This window comes from Polistes dominula, unplaced genomic scaffold (genome assembly GCF_049000335.1).
Source record: "Polistes dominula isolate Pdom_NZ unplaced genomic scaffold, Pdom_raw_medaka contig_73, whole genome shotgun sequence".
In the NCBI taxonomy this organism is placed as follows: Eukaryota; Metazoa; Arthropoda; class Insecta; order Hymenoptera; family Vespidae; genus Polistes; species Polistes dominula.
This window is the reverse complement of record NW_028300951.1, coordinates 4,660,128-4,684,865: the sequence shown is the minus strand read 5'-3', so window position 1 is coordinate 4,684,865 and position 24,738 is coordinate 4,660,128. Positions and strand designations below refer to the sequence as shown.

The following is a 24,738-nucleotide window of genomic DNA, read 5'->3' as shown; positions in this document are numbered from 1 at the left end:
TCTCTAGGAGATGCGTAATATTTTGGGCATAAATATAAATCGTTTTACTTGCTTTTTATTTTCTTTTTTGTTTACTTTTTTTTTTGTATCTCTAACTGTAATAAAAAAGAAAAGAAAATGTGTTATTTTGGAAAAAAGAGAACTAGATTCGATTGATAAATAAAATCGAATATCTATTTTAAATATAAATAGAAGGAATAGAGAGAGAGAAAGAGAAGAGAAAGAAAGAAAGTATGTTAGCTATGTCAAATATGTAAACGAGAATATTTTTATGAAGATTTTTGATAAGTTCTATCTGTGTCGTACATAGTAAAGGTCGATGTTTGGTCCAGCAGTATTCTTGTTACCTTCGATGTTCTATGTATTCGTGTATGTGTGTGTATATGTATAATACATGGACGATATTTGTTCATTCGTGAAAACTACTACTTTTGCGAGATAACACGAGACAGGAAGGAAGATGTTCAAGGAGAGAACAATTTTCGAAAGTACGAAAGGACGGAGAGGAATTTTGGTATAATGAGAAAGAGAAAGAGAAAGAGAATATATATATACACGTTGTATATATATATGAAAATCCTCCTCTCTCATTTAGTCCTCTTGGATAGTATAGTATATAGTATAGATATGCCACGAGTCTCGTTGATATTCCTTCCTTATTCCTCCTGTGCACACCTGTGTTATATGCAGCTTCGCTATTGACTCTTTCAAGGACTACCAAAACCACAGAGTGTGTTGCTGTACTCTCGAGAATGAAGCTAGGCTGGTGCTTTGCCTTTCGCAGCTGCTACGCTTTCGATTTTCGACCACTCGACCATTTCCCTACCTTTATCTTTCATTTTATGTTCAATGTATACTAAATGTGTATGTGTATGCACATATATAGAAATAATTTAAATTATTTGAGTAATTTGTAATATTGTAATTTGAAATCAATTTAATTTATATTAATATTATTTAGATTGATTAAAAATTTCATTTATATTTTAGATTGGAAATTTGAAGATGTATGATTTGTAACATTTCAATATTATGCAAATAATAAGTGTTTAACGTTTATTATTAATGATTTCAAATAGTAGACAATTTTTATAATAACACACGTACAATTACTTTATTTTGACCTGATTTATTATTTTTGTTTTTGGTTCAAATAATTCTTGTTCTACAAAGTTTTTATTTCTTTGAATCCCACAAGAGGTTAATAGGTGTCTACAAGAAGAGTCATTTCGAAACAGCAGAAAAGAATAATCATTATCCTTTGATTTTTTTTTCTTATTTCAATTCAATCTAGCATACCCTTGAGTTTAATGCATATATCGAAGATGGAAATGCAATGAAATTTCTTTCTGAAGTTTTATCGTTGTCTTTCTCTTTTCCTTTATTTCTCTGATTTCCCAACTACGTGCAATCACGCTAACCGGATGTACTTTAGAGGCGAGAAATCTCGAGTTTCGTATAGCAACCCCTTACATTTATGCAACGTAAGCTATTAAATGAAACTAGGAAAGAAGACTCCTTGAGAAAGTTCATTTCCGTGTAGTTTCGTGACTAAATGCACGATTTATTCCCGAACGTGTGTTATGCTTCCTATTTCTTTACGATTTTTTTATTTTTCTACTTGTTTTTTATTAAAATTTTTCTCTTTCTTTCTTATTATATTTTATTTTTACTATAATAAACTCAACGAAAAATATTTCGAAAGATATGAAAAGAAATATAGAAAAAAAATGATTCACGTAGCACAGACTCTTTTTCACATAGTATATAAATAAGTACCCATACGTGGGGGTCCCTTTTACTCGCTCGAAAGGTATCTGTAAAATATAACTCTCTTCCTATTCGTAGGATCCTCTTTATTGCGAAAGTTTATCGTTATGTGGTTCACCACGATTGCTACCTTAAAATATATTTTGAAGTTTGTGTTGTGGTTACAACCACACAACGTAGTTTTACTTGGAAATGTAAATATCTTTTTGTAAGTAATTCTACTTGAAAATATTTGGAAATACACGTACAATCAAAATTAGATAGAAAAAAACATTAAAAAGAGATTATATATAAGTAAAAAAAGTTTATTTATTTTGATAGCAAGATTATATACATTAAAAAAGAATATTTATAAAATCATTAAATAAATAATTAAAAATATATGCCATTGAAATAGTAAAATATACACACACATACATGTAGTATGTTTTATTTAAATAAAAATATATTTCATTACATGTTTAGATAAATTTAAGATTTAATTGATAATTCATTATTCTTTTTTTTTTTATAAATTTAAAGATATATAATAAAATTTGAATATTTTGAAATCGTTGGAAAAAGTAATAAATTTCGACTATACATACATCACATGGTCCGGCATCAAGGAAAAGGGTCGTGTTAGGAAACTTTACGATACTATCGAGGGCGAGTGAACCCGTTAAATGTGAACGAAGGATGGAAGAAGATAGAGGAATGAGAAAGATTCGTTTTGGGAGAACCAATTTCGAAAAAAAGTCGAACGTCTTTTTTCCGAAAGATATTCCACTGGGATTAATGAACCGTAAATCAGATATCAGAATAAAAAAGAAGAAAAGAAAATTATTTCGCATTTTTTGATCACGTATAATATGCATTCTTTTTATAGATATGCAATGGATTCTAAATTTTTTAAATCATTTTTGAACCTTACTCGAGATTTGTTAGATTAATTTTTATATAAATTTGAGAAAAGTAATTAACCAAGAAAGTCTTGAAAAAGTTTGAAACTTTTCAAAAAAAACTTTTTTTATATTTAAATATCATCCAAATTTTTGTTATTAAAAATATATCTTTTTACATCGATAAATAATGTGCATCGAATTTTTTTTTGTTTTCATTTCGGATCTTTTACACATTATTAATATCATTTTTTCTTTCTTCTTTTTGTTTCTTTACTTATGTACATATATTTATTTACATACGAGAAAAAAACTCAATAAGATAGAAGACATCGAGAAAGAAATTTCTTTAAAATTTGTCCCACACTAACTTGTTTCCCCCGTTCACGTTGAATTTCACGTTATCGCAAAGAAGATGCAGCAGGCGGAAAGGTATATAAAATATTTTATATTCCGAATCGTAAAGTTCCAGTGATGCAACTGTTGCATCAGGATAGAGAAAGAGAGAAAAAAGAAGTAGTGATAAAAAAGAAACAGAAACAGATAAAAAGATGGAAGACAGAACATGCAAGATTTATTAAACGTTTCTTTCAGTAGTGTTTGTGTGTGTGTGTGGGTGTGTGTATACAGAACAAAAATATAGATTTATTCTTTGAAACTATACAATAAAATCAACATGATTACTATACCATCGATCTGTTCAGTACGAATCTCAAGAAAAAAAAAATAAATAAACCATCAGTGGTATTTTCTCTTTGAGAATCGTAACACACTTTTTCTTCTTTTCTCGATCTTGTTGATACTCGAGAAAGCAAATTGCTAGTCGACAAACGACGCCTAGCTGTCTCGAGCAGAATTCAAAGTATTACCACGATCGCGATTAGATGAAAATAGACATACAGAGATAGACTGAAACGAAGAAAGATATAGAGATGGGGAAGAAAAGGGAAAGAGAAAGAGATAGATAGATGGATAGATAGATAGAAGACTAAAACGTGGAAGAGAGACTCGATACAACTGATTCATTGTTGGTATAGCACGTGACCGGAAAACCGAACTGCATTTCCGTCTATGCCAGTTCAGAAACCTAAGATAACTTGAAATGGTTCCCAGGTGACAGCAGTACGATGTTGCGTACGAACCGTAGAGTTCAACAAGACAAGGAGAAACACAGAGAAACACACATACATACCCATATAAAGAAAAAGAGAGAGAGAGAGAGAAAGAGAAACACGGCCAAGACACAATCATCTCTCCCTCTCTCTCTCTCTCTCATTCATTTTCTTTTACACTGATCATTCTCTTTCATTTTCTGTTTATCTGTTTTTCTCTTTTGCTCTTTTGCATTCAATATTTTCTCTTTGTCTCTTTTGCATTCAATATTTTCTCTTTGTCTCTTTCTCTCTCTTTCTTTCTCTCTCTTCCTTCTTGTAGAGCTTTAGAGGGTGTTTCTCAGTCTCGAAACATGTCTTACGTCAGTTACCTCGAGAAACCACGCCTGGCACGTTTCGTTCGTGTGCATATACTCGATTACCGTCATCTACCATCTCACGCATACTCGTCTTGATTCGTGACTTGACATAAAAGATGTCGTCAAACCAGATCACAAAGGAGCTTTAAACGTTTACTTTCCAATTATTATCTTACTATTGTTATTTGGATCGATTAAATAATATTTAATATAACAATTTATTTATCTATATTAAACCATTATTATCATGCGATATATTATGTAAATATATATTTAAAAGTGATCTTTAGATTATTATAATATTCTTTTATTATATTCTATGAATTTATATCTAAAGATTTTGTTGAACAATATCACGTATTATTGCTTCAAAAAAATAACATTGTAAGGAAAGAAGAAACTTATACGTCATCATAGAAATTAATTTTCTGTTCCTCAAACTGTTGAAATACATCGATCAAGCTTGTCTACAACTGTTCAATTTCTTCTCATAGGTTGTATTTTAGTTCCTGAACGATGACATCGCTTAAGCTTGAGATTTGTATCTACTTCAGAAACGACGTTGGAAGGATAAGTTTAGAATCCGATCGAAAACTCTGACGGTTTTCGATTTATCGTGAATTATCTCGTATCTCGTATGTCTGTCTAATGTACTTCTTCGTCCCTTTTCATCCCTTTTCTCACCCTCTCTCTCTCTCTCTTTCTCTTTCACCTTGTTTCTCTCCTTATCACGTTATTTCCATTTGTTCGATTTTCCGTCAATGAACACGCAGCTCAACACACGTCATGAAAGTTGTGCTACGAACTTTTGGCTTATCCACGAATCTCCGATAACCCAGACAACATCCATTATTTTCAAGATCGATTTTATATTATCGAAATTATCGAGATTCTGACAAATTGAAACGATTTTGATAAGAGAGAGAGAGAGAGAGAGAGAGAGAGAGAGAAAAATCATACAGTATATTTATTTATTATAGATGCAATAATGGATTTTAATTTGAAATAAAACTCGATACCACACATACGAAAAAGATAATAATTTTCATTAAATAATCGATCAACTTATATCTCCGGTTCATTTATCTTTCGATGATAATAATAATAATAATATTAATAATAATAATATTATTATTATTGTTAATAATTATTTCTATTATTCGATAGTATTTGAAGATAATTGAAAAAGAGTAAAAGAGAGGAAATATAAACGTTTCTATTTATTTGAATAATATTATTAAACATTTTTAATTAATATTTTGTCATATAAATGATCGTATTTAAAACAAGAATTATTTTAGTGGATGTATATTTTTATTATTATTAATAATTATCAAGACCTATCATTTATTTAAAATTTTAAATAAATGTGTGTATCAAAAAATATCTAAAAATACTGACCCAATAAATACAAGTTAAATATAAATGTGTATAAAAGTAGTTTGAAATAAGTCTTCATATTCGAATCAAAAATAAATCGAAGGATTTAAATTGACGATGCAGGGGTTCTCTCTTTCTCTCTCTTTCCTCTTCCTCTCTCTCCCTCTCTCTCTTTCTTTCTTTCTTTCTACCTCTTTATCGTCACATTTTCACATTTTCTCTGCTCGCGAACTTTAACGTTCTTCGAAGCTTGAACGTTCTCGAGAATCTCGAGAAACGAGTAAAGGATTTATGACGCACACGTGTCTCGAAGTAACTCACGTATTACCATCGTCGTTGAGAGTTTCTATGGGTAAGCGAAATTTTGAGCGAATAGAAGACGTTCATTCAGAATGAAACCTTGAAAGAAAGATAAAGAAATTTTTAAAAAGAAATAGAATTATCTATAATGCTATGTCATACGTATAAATGCACAATGTTTCGTAATGAACGTAATGCTTTGTATTTCTATTCTTTGTGTTCTTGTGTGCTCAAGAAATAAATATAGCTAACGTGTTGAATCCAAATTTATTATACAATTTTTATAATCAATTATTATAATTTTGTATATATATAATTAATAATATATAATTGTATATATATAAATTGAAAATAATAAGAATAATTATATAATATTACGGATCGAGACCCTTACCGTAGATTATTTTCAAAACGACGATCTGTTTGATCTTCCAACGAATTTCTATATTGCAAAATATAAACAACTTTGTAACGAGACTTTCTCCCTCGAGACTTTGTTTAATTATTAAACTATATTCAAGTTATATACTGTTACGTCCTAACTGACAACTGACAAATACGATTAAGTAGTAGTGCTAAGCTTGTTGTGACCACTCTGCATTCACCGAGTTTAGCTGGGACTAAACAGGCAGGCAAATTCGTTCTTCCAATGATTAAACGATGATAAAAAAGGGCAAGTTATGTAAGAGAAAATTATATGAAGAATGAGTCCCATTCATTTTCCGTTAATATATTAAGTGAATATGTTTATTAAGTTTTTCACTTATGCTCTGAATTTTCTGTCTCATACTTCCTTTGGTAAACATAAATATTTGAGAGATCTTTGAGAATGAGTTTTATTCATTTCTTGTTAATAGATAAGTAGATATGTTTAGTTAATTTTATATTTATTCTTTACTTCGCACGGATTTTACAATGCCTCCCTAATTTTATATATTTATCACTAAAAGAGGGTTTCTCATTACTTTGATATAAACTACTTAGATATTGTTGTCTTTAAATAAATTTATACTACTGTGAAAAATATGTTACGGAAAAACGTTGCAGGACGTCAAATATTGTTATTCTTTTTATTCGTATTATTCAAATTTTTAATAAGGAAAATTGTATGTGTACATTACATATGTAACGTTATAATTAAATTAATTAATTAATAATATGTTTGCTAGAAATATCTATTGGAAAAGATGATCGATACAATTGAAATTAATTTCTATTCACTAATTAGTATTGTACTATCATTATTTCAAATCGTTAACAACAATACAAAAAAATTATTGTAATTAAATAAATAATTAAACTATTTATTAAACATTTGTATTAAATATATACAAGTTTAATGTATTTTATTGTGTCTTAAATCATTTTAAGTGTAACTGTAAAAATGTTCAAAAAAAAAAAAAAAAAGAAAATTAAATATGATTACAGTACGCAAATAAAAGTCTAAAAAATAGAAGAATATAAATAAAGGAAATTTTATAATTACAATAAATATTTAATCAGGAAAAAATCCTTGTGGTAAAGGAAGGGTGTCATACTTTTTTGCTCAAAGTTTGATCGAGTTATGACAATCGTAAATATTTTCATAAAAGTTATCAAACGTAAATATTCGCTTTTATCTTAATGTAAATCTAGAGAAGAAGAAAAAAAAGGTATAATAGAATCGTGTGGAAAGCAAGGAAGAAAAAAAAATGGAAAGGGAAAAAGGAAGGAAGATTTTCATCAGAGATTCCTATCCTATCCTAACGAAATCTTATCGAGAATGCGTTGAAAGCATGCCATACGACGAATAAATATTGTATTTTAGAAAGTAAAAGAAAGTATGTACCATAGAGATAGATAAATAGATAGATAGAAATGTATAGAATGTCCAGAATGGACGAGATTTCCAAACCTCGTGTCTGAGTATTTTTAAAGTACCCAGTAGCACAAGCAGCGTGCTTGCACTCCTTCGCAATTAGCATTCGCTTCGGCAAATAAAGCAAAAAAAAAGAGAAAAGAAGAGGATAGAAGAAGATAGAAGAGAAGGGAATGGTGTGTGGTGGTTGCTTAAAAAGAGGAAAAAAATATATATAAGAAAAAAGGAAAATGTTATGGGAGTGGGGGAGAAGAAATAAATAAGAATAAAAGAGAAGAAGCTCGAGTTTTATATACGTGTAGCTTTTATACTTGGAACGAACGAACCAACCAACCAACCAACCAACCAACCAACCAAGGCGATGGTTTGTAATTTCAAGGTTTTAAAGAAAAGTACAGCGAACGGAAAAGAGCGAGTGAAGTATAGTCGACGTAGATGAGAGAGAAAGAGAGAGAAAGAGCAACAGAAGAAAGAAGAAATGGTGGAAGAGGAAAGTGGAAGGGGGTAGGGTAGATGGTCCAGGTATATATATATATAGGTAGAGAAAACCTCAGTATAATGAGCTTAACGAATGAATCGGAGCGGCCCTTAATCCGCGTATTTTTCGCTTTTACGGTGGTCGCTATTTAGCGATGGAAAAAGCCACAAACCTCTTTCTCTATCTTTCTTTCTTTTTTTTATCTTTTTCTGTCTCTTAGTATATTTTTATCTTTATCTCTATATCCTTCTCTATCTTTCTTTCATTTCTTTTCTTAAGTTTCAACCCCCATTGTGTTTATTTTCAAACGACTTCCTACTTAGACGACACGCGTCGTTACTTTTGTCCTAGAAAGATATGTTATACACATAATGTATGATCTTTTTTTATATCTCTTTCTACATCTTTATATCTCATTCTGCAAGAAACATATTTTGTTTTTTATTTTTTATAATATATGTAAGTATAGTTTTTCTCTTTTTTTTTTTTCAAACAAATGAAGAGTATACATTTTTTGTACCGGTATATTTATAAATTAAGTATAACGTATTAACTTTTATTGTCTCTTCTTACATCTTCCAAAAAGTTTTTTTTTTAATTTAAAGATAATTCTTTTAATAATAAGAAAAAGTATTATATATATATATAATATTATAATAATTATTTAATATATCTCGTCTTCTTTAAAAAAAAATTTATATTCAATGATATTGTTTTCAATGAAAGTAAAACATCAATTGTGTATTAATATGTATGTATCGTATAGTATGTCATCAAATTTTGTAGTATTCATAATAAAAGATAGAGTAGGGGAGAATAAGGAGAAAAGAGTGTGTTATTATATGACTTGGGTAAAACTTTATAATCCTTTACTAGGACGACAATATGGTTTTCTCAAGTACACTAACCCTTTTTACGTCTCTTATAGAATGTTCTAAATAATATTTTATCTTACCTTATTTATTTTCAAATCCCATATACTGTATATAAGCGTTGACGCTCTGATTCATAACAATTCATTGGGCACATGCATATTTTTATTTAATTATGTAATATTATAATGTTTAATAATAATACTTCAATTACGAAATAATAACAAATCATCTTCGAACAATTTTGTAAACAAAATGATTAATATTTATTAATAGTAACAAAGAATAATGTCAGAGTTGTATGTAAATTACATATGAAAGTAAATATTAATCTTTTAATTATTAATAAAATATTAAATATTTATTGTATTATAATTAAACTGTTAATAATTAATTATATTAAATCAAAAAATGTTTAACAGTTTTAACAATAAATTATATATCCCGATAAAAATAACTTTAAAACATTGTTGAATAAACAATTTTAAGATGAAATAATAATATTTTTGATAAATAATTAAAAAGAGAGTATGATAAGAGAAAAAAAGGTACTTGAGGGTATGGTGGAGGTAGTAAGAAAAAAAGATAAAGACTATTATATCGTAAGTTCAATTTTATTGTCATCGTTGTCGTCGCGTGCATACACGCGTGTGTTACACACTTTATGGAGTTTCACAGTCGAAAGCGATAAATTTCATGCCACGTACTATGGCAAGGCATGTACTTATGAAACATAAAAGGTTTGTTCGCAGTTTGCTTTAGTAGACGTATCTACATAGATGTGGTTTTTATGTTTGCAATGGCATACGGAGAGAAATATTGTCACTGCCGTTTCTATGCTTGAAAAAGAAAGAAAGAAAGAAAGAAATAAAGAAAGAAAAAGATGGATGGATAGATGGGTAGCAAGAGAGAGAGAGAGAGAGAGAGAGAGAGAGAGAGAAAGAAGGAGAGTAAGAAAGTAGAAAAGCTGCTGCGAAAGCTGCTTTAACACCCTGTAGGATTATTAAAGGGTCGACGTATGTTACAGGCCAACAGAAGAAATCGAAATCGATTTTAAATTTTGCTCCAAATGTGACAATAAATTTTTTCATGTTTCATGTTACCAAAGATAAAATTCAATTTATTTTATAACAATTTTCTTCGTACTTTTTTTTTCTTTTAGCATCGAAAAATGATATCTTATTCAAATTAAAATCGATAATGTACGGTTATATTATACTTACCAAATTTCTATCATTTGAATTAAATTTTAGTATATATTCAAAATCAGTATGATTTGTTACAATCTTTTTTTTTTCTTACAAAAAAAATTTTATGATACAATTAATGTAGAAATATACGTTTTTTCTTTTTTCATTTTTTATTCTATAATAAAACGTTAGAAAAACTTTATCATTCGTAGAACATACGTCTTCTACAATTTTTAGGTTTCACCCTTTTTCCTAGTTGCCACTTACAAGCACATAGCTTGCTACGTATTAAGCGAGTTAAAAAAGGAAATAAACGAGATATAATTAACGGCCTGCGGTAGACTTCTCGACCAAACCACCACCAACCAAAAACACACCCATCCACCATCACTACTACTACTACTACCACTACCACTATCATCTTCTTTACAAGACTTTTAGACTTTTACGTTGGTTGCTGTAATGACCGATGAAAGTCGGTTAAAAGTCGTTGAGAATGAAAATGACGTCATTAGTTTCCTAAGAAATTCTTCAATTCAACGAAACATTCCGCACCACGTTATATCATGTACACAATTTTGGTCTCTTTTATTATTTAATTTCTTATTTTAAATAATAAAAAAGAGCAAGAACGTAGATATTCTCTTTTTATAATAAATTATCAAATAATAATAAGTGTATACCTTCTATCAACGTATTATTCTAATACAATCTTATTGTAGTATAATGAAACTTAACTACTTATTAAAAATAATAACAAAATAATTATTTATATCAATAAAAAATATTCATTTACGCATTGCTTACTATTGTGTTAGACAAAAAGTAGACCAAAATATTGATCAAATAATTCAAACTGTGTCATTTAAATCAAATCATTGCACGAATGAAATTCTCCTCGAAAATTATTACACAATTCGTTAATGTATGAAAAATAAAATAAGAAAAAAGAGAAGAAAAAGAAAAAAAATTGTTTTTAGGAGTAAAACCAATGACAGAGTAGCAATTAACAATTTTTCTCATCAGTAGATTCCACAAGTGCAGAAACGTTATGCTGCAACGAACGTTTTACTTGAAAAACGTTCCTGGTGTCCTCTGCTTGACTTTCCTTCCTTTCTATATTTTTATCTTTTTTTTCCTAGTTTCTCTTCACGCTCCTCCTCCTTCTTCTTCTTCTTTTCCACTCTTTTTCTTCTTCCGACGACCTCATCTGCATTCTCTCCCTCCCTCTCTCTCTCTCTCTTTTTCTTTCACACACACACATACACTTTAACTCCCGCTATATCTTTCTTTCTTTTCAACTTCCCCTAGCGTGTTATCTAACGCGTTGATAACGGTGTACATTGTTACAAGGCAACGTTGGAACATTATTTATATATGCATATTATACCGGGTGAGCCGGTTAATGTTTTAAAACGAAGTTGAAAAATAAAAACATTTTTTAGTCCCGTTATTTTCTTTTTTCTCTCATCTCCTTAGAACAACAACCATAACAAGTGAAATGAAATATGAATAAACGGAATGGTCGTTGATAAAATTTGTTGTTCATTTTGAAAATAGGTCAAATTGCTTCCGGGTATTATATAAATGGGAATGATTACTTTGATTCACCCCATGTATACTTTTATTACTAACTTTTTCTTATTCCGTTTACCAACGTTATATGGTCAGAAAGATACGGAATTAAACGCTTAATTTAACGTTCTTTCTTTCTTTCTTTCTTTTATTTGCGTTATACTCTTACCCCCTCTTTCCTTCTCTCTCTCTCTCTCTCTCTCTCTCTCTCTCTCTCGTACTCTTTTTCTTTCATCTGTACGTTTCACCTCGACGTATCTTAATCGTTTTCTTCTTCCTGCAGATTTTCTACTTTTCTTAGATCTTTTTCTATCTCCAAAGCTTCAACATTGTCGACAGAAAGAAAACGAAATCCTCACCAAAGCGATATTAAGTGTAGTCTGCAATTTCGTGTCGTGAGTAATTTCGAATAGATTAGTGATATATTACTAGCTAGTTTCTTTTCTAAACATCAACACGTTCTAAACGTATTTCGAAAAAATTTAAAGTTGTTTTATTACGTTTTTCTTTTCTTTTTTTTTCAGAATAATTGATAATGATTCACGTGATAATGTTGCTCGAATTAATATTTTAACCAGTTAAGCGTGGCGATCTCTGCGCAGAGTGCGCTCCGGTATGTTTCGTGATAATCAAGCGATGACGGATATAGTCGTCAAACATGCTTAACTGGTTAAAAGAATCTTTCAATTATTTATTATTCATACAATCACTTTTTAAACGCAATATTAAACGATTATAATTAAATATATATTACATGTTGCTTACGTAGATGATAGAATAATATTATCTATTAATTATTTACAGTATATTTTAACACGTTTGGCGCCACGTCAGCCATCGGTGGCTGACACAGACTTTCCGTTTAGGCTGCGTCCGTCACAAGTGATTGACACTTCAACTATTTTTCAATACAAAGTAACGCCGTGTGGCCTGACAGCATTTCCCTAAGAATTCGCGTGGTGGCACTCAACGTGTTAAGAATAATATACCCAGTAATATTTGTTGACCTTGTTTTAAAAAACATGTGTTTCATTTACAGATTACAAAATGTAGCCAAATTTCTAAGAAAAAGAAGATTAAACATTATTTTCTTCGGCCTTATGTTGAACTTTAATATTTATATTTATAATTTCCTGCAATAAATTACTTTGTTTTTTAGTAATTATGGTGAGTTGAAGTCGGCAGTACTGCAAGACCGACTCAACTCGCGGCAGATGCGAAGCAAGCTTCGCAATTCCGCCATTATACAAAAATCTAGCTAATATTCTGGCATTTCAGAAATTAGGCGGCTGTAAGAACAAATTTATTGATAAAAATTTTACCAGAAACTTCCCTGGTTAAGGGATATTACAAAATACACTACACTAGTTTTGTACAATACATTACAATTAGCTTAACATTAACTTAACACTAAATTAACACTTACTTAACACTAATTTAATATTAACTTAACACTAATTTAATACTAACTTAACACTAACTTAATACTAACTTAACACTAATTTAATACTAACTTAATACTAACTTAACACTAATTTAATACTAACTTAAAACTAACTTAAAACTAACTTAATTCTAATATAACCTAATAATTCAATTGAACAACGTTAAATTCGGCGTAATAAACGTTTTCGTGAAGGAAAACGATTGCGAGAATAATGCGGCACGTAGCGGTCGTTGGAAGAATTACTATGATATTCAAATGCAACGCTACTAACGGTCAAACTAACAACTAATGCAACAGCTATGATATAACAGTCACGATAAACAATAATTATTATCAATTTTTATAAATAAAAAGTTAATAAGAATAAATAATCAGAAATAGTTTGATTTTTCCGATTTGATGATACGATTTTTTAAAGTCAATATAATTACTTTATATGCAAGTAAAATATTAATTTAAAATGCTTAAAAACTTCTGGTTTATTCAAATATTATTATAGTGTATAAATAAATAAATAATTTCAAAAAACTATATTTGTTAGTTACGCGTGATAATGTTATTCAAATAAAATATTTAACAAAAATTTTTTAAGTGTATTCTAATATCACATTTATTATTTTTAAACGAATTATTTATGATCCTATACGATTAAATTATTCGCTAAATACGTATATTCGCTAAATTACGTATAAAAAATAATTCTAAAAATCTTCTCCAATTGCGTTAATTCAATTCAAATATAAAATAAATATATTTCTATGAATAAATTTTTATAAAAATAATGAAATTCAAAATAACTATAATAAATATTATAATAAATGTATAACTAACAATCAACTAATCAACATAAAAGATCATAAATTAGGAAGCAGAAGCATAACGCATAAATTTCTCGTTATTCTCTCTATCTGTGGTATCATGTATTTGCCTTATGAATTTCTCGAAGCACGTGAGAAATCTGTTGGAACGTTAACCCCCTTAAAGCGGTGACACCTTGTCGGATACGCTGATAGTAAAACGAGCTGATAACGTTCATTCGCGTGTCGCACGCAATAATTACTTCACTCTCTAACACATTTGCTCTTACCTGTTTCCTGTATAAAGCAAATTGCAAAGTTATACGCGTATAATCGTGATTATAACAAAACCTTTGCTTTATAATCCTCAACTCTCCTATTCTCCACATTCTTTCTTTCCTTTCGCAACCTTTCTCCTCATCCCCTTCACCCCTTTCATATCTACTCTTTCATATTTATTTTACACAAAAGATATAACATATTTAATCTCTCGTTGTGTTTAATATCAACAAATAAAACGTTTCGATCCGTATCGTTTAACGATTAACGATCATTTTTACACCATCTTTTCCCTCCCTCTTTTCTCATCCTCGTTCCACCCCATTTTACGGATTAACTAGATATATCTACCTATTTCCAATTTACATTAAATTGGATTCGATCGTGTAACAAAAACAAACACGCTTACAAACACTAATACTTTTCCATGAGCTTTGTTAACATTAATTGAGAGTGGGGGTTGGGTGGGAGGTTGAATGGGGGATGGTAGGAAGGGGGTGTATCAACTCTCGATCTTTCTCGATCGCAGAGGGCTAACCGGGCTTATAAAATTACAAGCTTCGACGATATTCCTATTTATGAAAATACGTGCTCTCGCATAATGCAAGAGGGATTTTTACGAAATCTAAAATATTACCTATGAGAGAAAGAAAAAAAGAGAAAAAGGGGGAGGATGGAGGTGGAGGCAAAATCTTTGGGAACGTTTATTGAAATTCACGCAAGAGAAAAGTATCGTGCTTATCTATTTTTTTCTCTTTTGTTTAAAAATTGATGAGGTTAATCATACGTGTGATAATTTGAACCGATACAAAGGAAAAATTTAGTCTTCCGGAAGAAATTCGTACGATTGATCGATTTCATTTGGTATAAATAGAAGTCATATTTAACGGATGAAATATTTACAAGAGAAAAGAACAAATAATAAAGGTTTATGTGTGTGTGTGTGTGTGTATGAAAGAGAGAAATAAAGAGAGAGAAAGAGAAAGAAAGAATTCATTTGAAACGTGCAAAAACGTTTATGAAATGGCTTATCTTGTCGATTTTACGTTGGTTAAATTATATCAGCATTTTATTTTTGATTCTTTTCCGAACAATAGTTATAATAAATTCTTGTTCAACATACTACTGTTTTCAGACATAAACCTCGTATAAAATATTTATATTTATATGCATGGTGTGTTAAATTTGAACAAAAAATACGAAGATTAAGAGATAAGCGTATTATCTTCATTAGCGAAAAACTTTATCTATTGTTTCGTTAATGAAAATATTTTTATTTTTAGTTGCTCTCATTATTATTTATATATTATTATAAATATTAGATATATAGAATTGATTTTTACGTAATGACATCAATGAGATTTTATTTCAAATAAATTTATGTATTAGGTCAAAGATTTATAAACAATTTTTGCTAATCTCATTAGTTGTTCTTTATTAAAATTAATTTTTTTTTGGGAAAAAGATATCGATGATATTTTATTCCAATATGAATTTATACGTACATCAAAGATTTAAATAAATTGATATTATTGTATATTTTATTTTTTGAATAAATTCGAATAAATTGAATAACAAAAATAATGTTCATGAGCTTTATAAAGTTTCATAAGTCAAATACTTTAACTTATCGGTATAACTTAATTTGTTGTATAGATATTCTCTCTCTCTCTCTCTCTCTCTCTGTCTTTTCGTTCTATTGAGCTTTATCCTTCTATTTAGCTTTATTCCTTGTTCGACTTCAGAGACAAATCCGTTAGATAAGCAAGACTAGCTTCGACGTCGTGAACCATGAACATATTTTTCTTTGCCAAAGTAAAAACAACTTTGACCGAGTGGGTATATATATATATAGTTTATTTTTCAAGAAAAATTCTATAGGAAACTATTATATCGTACGTATTTTCATTTAATGTTGTATGACATAAATAAATATATAATACATAAATAAATTGTGTTATATAGACGAATAATTTCCACAATACGATATTATTTTCGTTAAAAAAAAAAAAAAAAAAAAAACAAATAATATGAACATACAAGATTATATCAGAAGATTAAATCAAATGATTCTTTTTATCCCTGTTTTTCTTTCGTGGCTCGTAACACGAAAGAAACGTTTCTTTATTTTACGTAAAGTGACTTGTATATGAGAAAATGTCTGCAAAGAGGATTCTCGCAAATGAAATTAATTCGAAATTATCTGCTTATTTTCTGAGACAACAATTGCCCCCAACGAACTCGTTTATGATGGTAGAAAAGCATCGAGGGAACAATTTTCCTTCATGTTTGCACCCTATGACTTCGAGTACGTTATATTGGAAGATTGTAGTTTTGGTAAATGTGTGTATGTTTGTGTGTGTGTGTGTGTGTGTATATGAGAAAGAGATAGCAGTAATAAGAGACTATTTGCGATAAAAGTGAGATTCTCACACACTACTTTAACGTGACCACACATTTTGAAACTATCGGCACTCCGAAAGTACAGTATTATCGTTGCGAAAGAACTGCTAATTGCGCGAGAAAAGGGGAATCTAAGAGCAGAAAAGGGAGTTCTTTTTGTCGGTAAAAAAAAAAAACGTCCTAACGATGTTGAATTGAGCAAGGGAAAGGAAATGAAAAACAAGAAAATTGTTCGACATTTTCGTCATTCCTGATTTTTAGCATTACAAAGATAAATTATTATTTCACAAAAAAGTTAAAAATTGTTATTAAAAGAATTCTTTATAAATTCGTTATATATATAAAATAACTAAATTTATATTCTCAATATGTAATAACTCAATATATATTTTACATTCGTTGAAAAATTGTAATTGAATTTTTATTAAATATTTTATTAAATTTTATCGAATTTATTGTTTTTATCTACCTTTAAAAATCATAATAGATAATAATTTTATTCTGTACTGCAACGAACGTGAGGTTATCGTTGCTTTTATATATTCTTTTTTCTTTTTCATTTTTATCGAAAGAATATTTATGAATAGTTGAGAAATTTAAATTACAGTTTTTTTCTTTTTTTTTCAATATTCAAAACTCGATACATTATTGTTGAACAATGTAAGTAATCTTCTGTTCGTAATGAAAAATTATGCTAGGTAATAATGTTTAAAGTTTTTCTTTTTTAACGAAAAAACATTTTTTATTAGTTGAGAAATTTTAATTACATTTTTACATTAAAAAACGAGAGATTATATATATATGTGTGTAACTAAAAAAAAAAATAAATTATAATAAATAACTACCTTCTTTTTTTCATTTACTTTCTTTTATTAATTAAAGTTAATTAACATCTTTCGATAAATATTTTCGTCGATCGGCTTAAGTTTGTATTAAAAATCAACCCAGCAAACACATTTTTCTTTGTGTGTGGAACATTATGAGAAGAAGAAAAGTCTTTTCGAATAAGAAAAACCTTAAGGTCTTTGTTTACCTTTAAAACGGTGCCATTGAAAATGATTATACATCAAAAGGACAAAATCTCGTATATTTCGTCGTCTCAACGATGACGACTAAGACTACGGCTACAACTAAGATGAGGAAGGGTTTTCTTTATCTCCTTTTTTTTTAAACCCAATGCGAACCAGTCCGTCGTTTAATTGTTTCCTGTTGTAGCTTTGCAAATAGTCGCAGTGAAGTAACGAGAAAAAGAACGAAAAAAAAAAGAAAAAAGAAATTAAAAGAGTGAATGAAAATAAAATTTAAAAAATAAAGAAATTCCACGAAAGAGAGAGAGAGAGAGAGAGATAGAGAGAGAGAGAGAGAGAGACACACACACACACACATAAAATTAGCACAATAGAGAAAGAAAAGAGAAAATAAAGAAAATAATAGAAGGAAAAGAAGCGAGCAATTTAGGAAAGCTTTTTCGCCTTTCAACGTGTCTCTTCCCATTTTGAAAGAACGAGTGAACGAGCAAGAAAGAAAGAGCGAGATAGAGCGAAAGAAAGAGAAGAGTAAAGGAAGAAACGGATGACGCGGAAAGCGAGTTTATCTTAAATTTTTCACCAAAATTCTATACATAGAATGGGACAAGACGACCGTAAAAAAAAAAAAAAAAAAAAGAAAAAAAAACGTTCGTACATTTTTTAACGCGACCAAGAAAGAGTGAGAAAAAAGGGAAGGGAAGAATGGGAATTTACCGTTGAAAGGATATTTCACATTTTCTTTACTCTCAACGTAGGTATATATTTTCTTATAAATAATATATAAATATTACGTGTGTATCATGGAGAATAGAAAATTGAAGATAAACAAAAAAAGAAAAAAGAAAAAGATATTGTAAGGATAAAATTAAAAAATTAAGATTATAAAAGAGTAGAAGAGAAAGTATAAAGGTTGTTTATAAAATGTTTATATATATTTATATATATATTAAATATACGCGTACAATCAAAGTATTTCAATTATAAATAAGAATGGAAATGAGCAAACGAAAGAGACGAAAAAGATAGAAAATGTGGTACATTAACTAAGTCTCATGGCAGCGTTCATCATAAATGAAATTTCCCGAGAGGATCTTTCGAGACTAATCCCCGACTTATTTCAAAGATTCCGTTTCCTTTGTCTCGGTGAAATAACCAAGATGTCTACAAGAATTATTACTTCAGCTGTGTACTTTCTCTATTATATCAACCGCTTTTCCATCTTCTATCTATTTCTATTTCTCTTTTCGTCCACTCATTTTCTATCCCCTATATATATTTATCTCTCTCTCTCTCTTTCTCTATGTTTCTGTCTCTATTCCTCTCTTTCATTTTCGTTTCCGCTTCATAGAAACTATAGTCTTTTCATCTCGCTTAGTTTCTTCTTACCTCACGTCATTTCGAATCTCCAGTATAACTCTGCTTAAAATTTCACGGTCATATCGTTGAGTTAACCGTGTTTTATCTTATTCGAGACAAGATCATTTCATCTCTCTCTCTCTCTCTCTCTCTTTTTCTTTTTCGCTCTCTCGTTTAATATCAAGTCTTGTATTCTTTAGTTTAAAAAAGAAAAGAGAAAAACAGAGTGAAACCATGTTTACGGGAAAATACGAGAAGAGTAAATTGAGTGGTTGAAAAAGAAAGAGATACAAGTGCACTTTCAACATTTTTGAGAAAAAATGACTACAATGTTTGTTGATTATTCTAAATAATTATTAAGTTTTTGGGATACAATTTAACTTCATAAATATTAAGATATATTTATTAGGATTTTGTCGATGATGTTTAAAATATTTTTTCTATATGCTCATTTTGTATTTTAAAAGAAACATCTTTTTTTTTTTTTTTAACTCTAACAATCATTTCTATTCTGTTTGATTTTAAATTTTTGAACACACACACACACACACAAGTACAAAACAGCTAACATTAGACCTTCCTTTATCCTTTAATATACAATAATAAGTCAGACTTGTCATTCATTTCATAAATCACTGTAGACTTTGACGAGTCAGACTTGTCAAACTACATTAAAATAGGCCTAAATTTGGAATCAAATGTTACCCCTCAAATTTCATCCCTCTCTTTTCATCTCATTTCATAAAATTACATCGTTACCTTCATCGAAATTGAACATATTATATTTATATTCTAATTATTTACTTATCTCAAATTTAACAGAAAAATTGTATTTATTTATAGCCCTTTCTTTTTCAATCACTCAATTTCGACTGATCAAAAACATTGTGTTTTTGTTGTTTCTATTCAAGACCATGTTCTTATTCCACGTTTTCCTCCTCCTCACATTTTTCCTATGTTTTCAACGAAGTAGTGGTAGACATCTTAAATAACGAGTATCCATTCTAGCAAGCACATTGTCCCATTGGTTTTGTCCAGTATATTAGAAGAAAGTTGAAGAAGATCTTTCTTCTTCTTCTTCTTCTTTTCTTCTACGTTTAAGACACGTACATCGATCAGTCTGAATCCGGACATATTTTCCCATCCATCCCGCCCCCCCTCTTATTTCCTCCATTTTGACTCTCTCTCTCTCTCTTTCCATCTTTTTTTCGTAGATTCTCCAAGTCCCTTTTTCAGGTGCATTTCGACCCACTCTATTTCTCACTTTCTTTTTGAAAGAATAGAGTAAGCCTATTCTCTTTCGCTAGCGTTAAGCCCTAGGAGCGTCATTAAGCTCGGGCATTAATTTGAATCTCAATGGCATCACTCTTATATCCCACTTTGCTTTCACTCCCATCTACTTCTTCTTTAGCAAGCTCGCGTTCAACTACCAACGAAAAGAAGCTAACAACTCTCACGCATTTTTCACCCATTTTCTCTCTCTTTTATTTTTTTGTCAAACGTCCTTTCTCTTTCTATTATTTCTCTTTTTTTTTTTTTTTGACCATTTAAAATTGAATCGACGTTGTTTCAACATTTTATTTTACAATAATTTCTCTTTTCTTTTCCGCTTATAATATCTTTATACCTTTTTTTTCTCCTTTTGTATTTTTGATAAAAAGTAAAGTTCAGTGAAATAAAAGAGGAACATATTGAATCTCACGAACACAGGCGGCTTTCAACTTATTGAATTATTCACGAATGAGAGGTATCACCGTTTACCTTTACCTACGTTTTATACTGGAATATCGAGAGTTTCACGTTAATTATCGTCTGCCTTGTTTTCGAGAAACGTTATCGATTGAATTGAATTAAACGTTAACTATATACATGGTTTTTCCCTTGTATGTTATTTTATTTATTTATTTTTTTGTTTGGTTTTTGCTAGAATTAACCTACTAAAAGTTCTCACGTTGTCGTGAAAACCTTTGTCGGGTCATTTTTCCTTTTTTCTCATATACATACATACATACACACGAAGGACACATACGTACTATCCATTCTTCGTAGACGTTTGAATTATCGCAATTGGCATTTTTCCATGGTTCCTAACGCTAACCTTACACTGTATAAATTATCGGCCTGGGATAAATCTCGTTGGCACGGTTCAATGGACGAATCACATCGCTTGGTTTGCCCCTTTCGATTCTACTCTTCCCAACCCCATTCCTACTGTTTCCTTCTCTCATCCTCTTTCTGCCCACCTTTATTTTGCTATCTTTTTTTTTTTACGAAAGAACTTTTCTCTCTAAGAAAAACACGAAGAAAATCTTTTGTAATACGACAAAAGGTTGTATCGATTTTCTTCGTGGTCACAGTTATATATAAAATCTTGTTTTTTTTTTTATTTAAATAAATTTATTGCAAACTAGCAAATGCTCCCATAGCATTTCTAACGTTTTATTTCATTAAAAAATATATTTAACAAGATTGATACCAAAAAATATTTTTTCTTTTTAAGATAATGTATAATAAAAATTTTCATTATATTCGAAAATAATGGGTTAAATGACACTTTTTTTTTCTCTAAATAAAATAAATTATCAATAAATGTCTCATTAAGTTTCATTGAAAAATATGATAGACAAAAAAATAGAATAAAATTCTAGAAATAAATGAACACATAAATAATATCACGATAAACAAATTTGAAAACAATAGGCGATGGAAGATTTAATGCAATTTGATATACAAAAATATAGAAAAATAAGGGTAACTTGGTTGTAAATATTAATAAATGCGTCCATACACCTACCAGGAGCCACTTAAAAAAAAAAAATATTTTTACGAGCTCGAGTGCGAGCAATAAATTACTGAATAAATATTCAACCACGAGAGTACAATTGAACCGTACACGATTTTAGAGGAAAATTCTATTTCTACCTCGGTTTACCAGAATCTTCCTATAGTGTAAAAATAAATAAATAAATATATATATATATATATATATATATATATATATATATATATATATATATATATATATATATATATAGATTTGAATGTGGACGATTACACGATAACAAAAAAAAAAAAAAATAAATAATAATAATAAAAAAAAGGAAATAAAAAATAAAAATATAAAACAACGATATAATGGAGAGTGATCGGATTTATAATTGAAAGAAAACAAAAGCAAACAAATAAATGTAAAGAGAAAAAATATACTAGAAAATAAATTTAAAAAAAATTATAGTGAAAGAGTAAAGAAAAATATATTGCTAGAAAATAATCTGTTGCGATGTTTATAAACGCGTCAAACTCTATTGATTGACTATAATTAGAAAATAGGATATCACCTATCTTTCTTCCTCTCTCTTTCTCTCTCTCTCTCTTTCACATACACACACACACACACATGCTACCTCTCTTATCGCTATCTCTTCCTTTCACACGCATGGCTCTTTATCTTTCACGTGCACAAGCGTGCTCAAATACGCGTATAATAAAGCGAACGAATGAACGAACGAACGAAGCACCCGTTATAAATAGCACCGTGCAATATCGCTTTTGTCGTCGAGGCAGACGTGCGCATTGCAAAAATGAAGATTGCTTCCGACTCCATTTATCGTCAGCGTGATGCACCGGAAGTTGCCCGAGTTTTTTCGTCTATTGTACGCGAAACTGGTGCAATATAGAGATCCCCTACATTATATACCTTTACAATCCTATATATCTAAGTATATACTTATGTATATAAGATATACATTTGTATATATGCACTTATGTATCTATGTATTTACTGACTTATATATATTTTTATTTATATACTTGTATATACATGAATTTACGTGTATGAGTTTTTGTGTATGTGCGTGAATATAACAGAGCATTCTTATATACAATATGTGTTGTATTTGTATATTTGTCCTAGGTATGGTCATATATGTATTTCCTTTTTCTATTTGTCTTTTTTTCTTTGTTCTTACATTTTACTTATCTTTCTCTTTGAAATAGGAAAAAAGTATCATCTTTCCACAGTTATATGCTAATACGTATTTCATTTTGATAGCAACACCGCTTTAGGAAACTTCAACTTCGTACTGGAAGAGATTTTGTTTTTATTTGCGTCTGTATATGTGTATATTTGTAATCTTATATTTACAGAAATATGTTACGTAGAGACAAACGTGTCACATATGAGAATATTTTGAGATATTTAAATTTTTCTACATTGTTACTGTTACTATGATAAAAACGAATTTTTTATTTACAGTTTAACGTGTATCAATATGTTTTTGTTAAATTATAATAATATTTATTTAAAAATATAGATAGTTTATTATTTAACACGTTCTATGCCAAGCCTTTTTTACCTGGCTTTGTCATTTAGGCTATTTAATTTTGCTTTAACAAAATCAAACATTACGTGTAATTAATAATGATTGTAAATATAACAATTAAACAAACTTATGTGATTTGTTTTATACTGCATTTTTTAATAATGCATCAATATTTTAATAGAAATATTCTTTTACAGAATTAAATTTGTCATAAACATATATTTTCAGTGCATTAAATAAATATGTCTCATGGTAAATGTACCACTGGTAATACACGTGGTACGGAATGTGTTAATACATATATTTATTTTTCATTATTCATTATTTTCTCTTTCTTTTTTTTCGTCAAATACTAACAGTTAGTATTAATTGATTGAAATATAATTAAAAATATATATATATATATATTTATATAAATGTAAAGAACAAAATTTGTTTAGTAAAATGTCTAATAAATTTAGTTTAATAGCAAATGATTGAGAAATAAAAAATTCTGCTTTTTGAATGAGAAAATAAGAATTAAATAAACGTTGGATTTGAGATGAAAAGTATTCGAATCGTTAAAGTACGGTTTTAAAGGGAAATTAAATAAGAACGATAAAAAAAATCTCAAAGTATAATGAGTAAGATAAATGGTTAAAAGAGAGAGAAGAGAGTAAGGGGAAGAGGAGGAGGAACAGGAGGAGGAGAATAAGAGGAAAGAAAAGTGAATGTAGAAATGAGGAAGAGAGAAAAACGAAAGACAATTTCTACGTGACAGAGAAAAGGGTACAAAGGGTTATACTTTTCTTGAAAGGGGGAAACGTTATCTAAGTAAAATGGTTGGATGATGGGGAAAATAAAAGAAGAGAAAAAGAAAGAGAACGGGAAGAGAAGTTAAGTGAAGAGTGTTACATTAAAGGTACTTTGACTTAAAGGTGTAATAGCAGATAGTATTTAATATCAGCAACAGGTCGTACAATGAACTAAGAAAGGCAGCAGGAAACATGAACCCCTTTTTGAGATAACTTAATAAGTTTTCTCTAACTAAATGAATGCTTTCAATTGTTTAAGAGTATCCATTTTCTTCGATTAATTTAAAAAAATGTATACATTTATTATAGCATACCTTTCTGAATGGATGAGTGAAGAAAATAGACAAAATATGAAAATTGTTTAATAAAAAATGTAAAAGGTAAATAAAACAAATTGCATATGATGGATATATTCCATTTTTCTGTTACTTTGATGTAATAATTAGAACATATTTGATAAATTTTGAAAAAATACATACGAGTGACTTCAAAAGTATAGCGTAGAAATAATTTTTTTTTAGGTCGAACTCTGTTTTT

The 24,738-nt window shown here is 29.1% G+C and overlaps 1 protein-coding gene and 1 non-coding gene across 2 annotated transcripts in view; both read right to left on the bottom strand.

Moving 5' to 3' along the window:
• LOC107063992 (uncharacterized) overlaps positions 1-24,738 on the bottom strand; it is a 253,553-nt gene that overhangs the window by 70,652 nt on the left and 158,163 nt on the right. The gene's annotated exons all lie outside the window — the stretch shown is intronic.
• LOC149032651 (U2 spliceosomal RNA) lies at positions 12,938-13,121 on the bottom strand. The gene has a single exon (XR_016176536.1). It is a non-coding gene; the product is annotated as a U2 spliceosomal RNA (small nuclear RNA).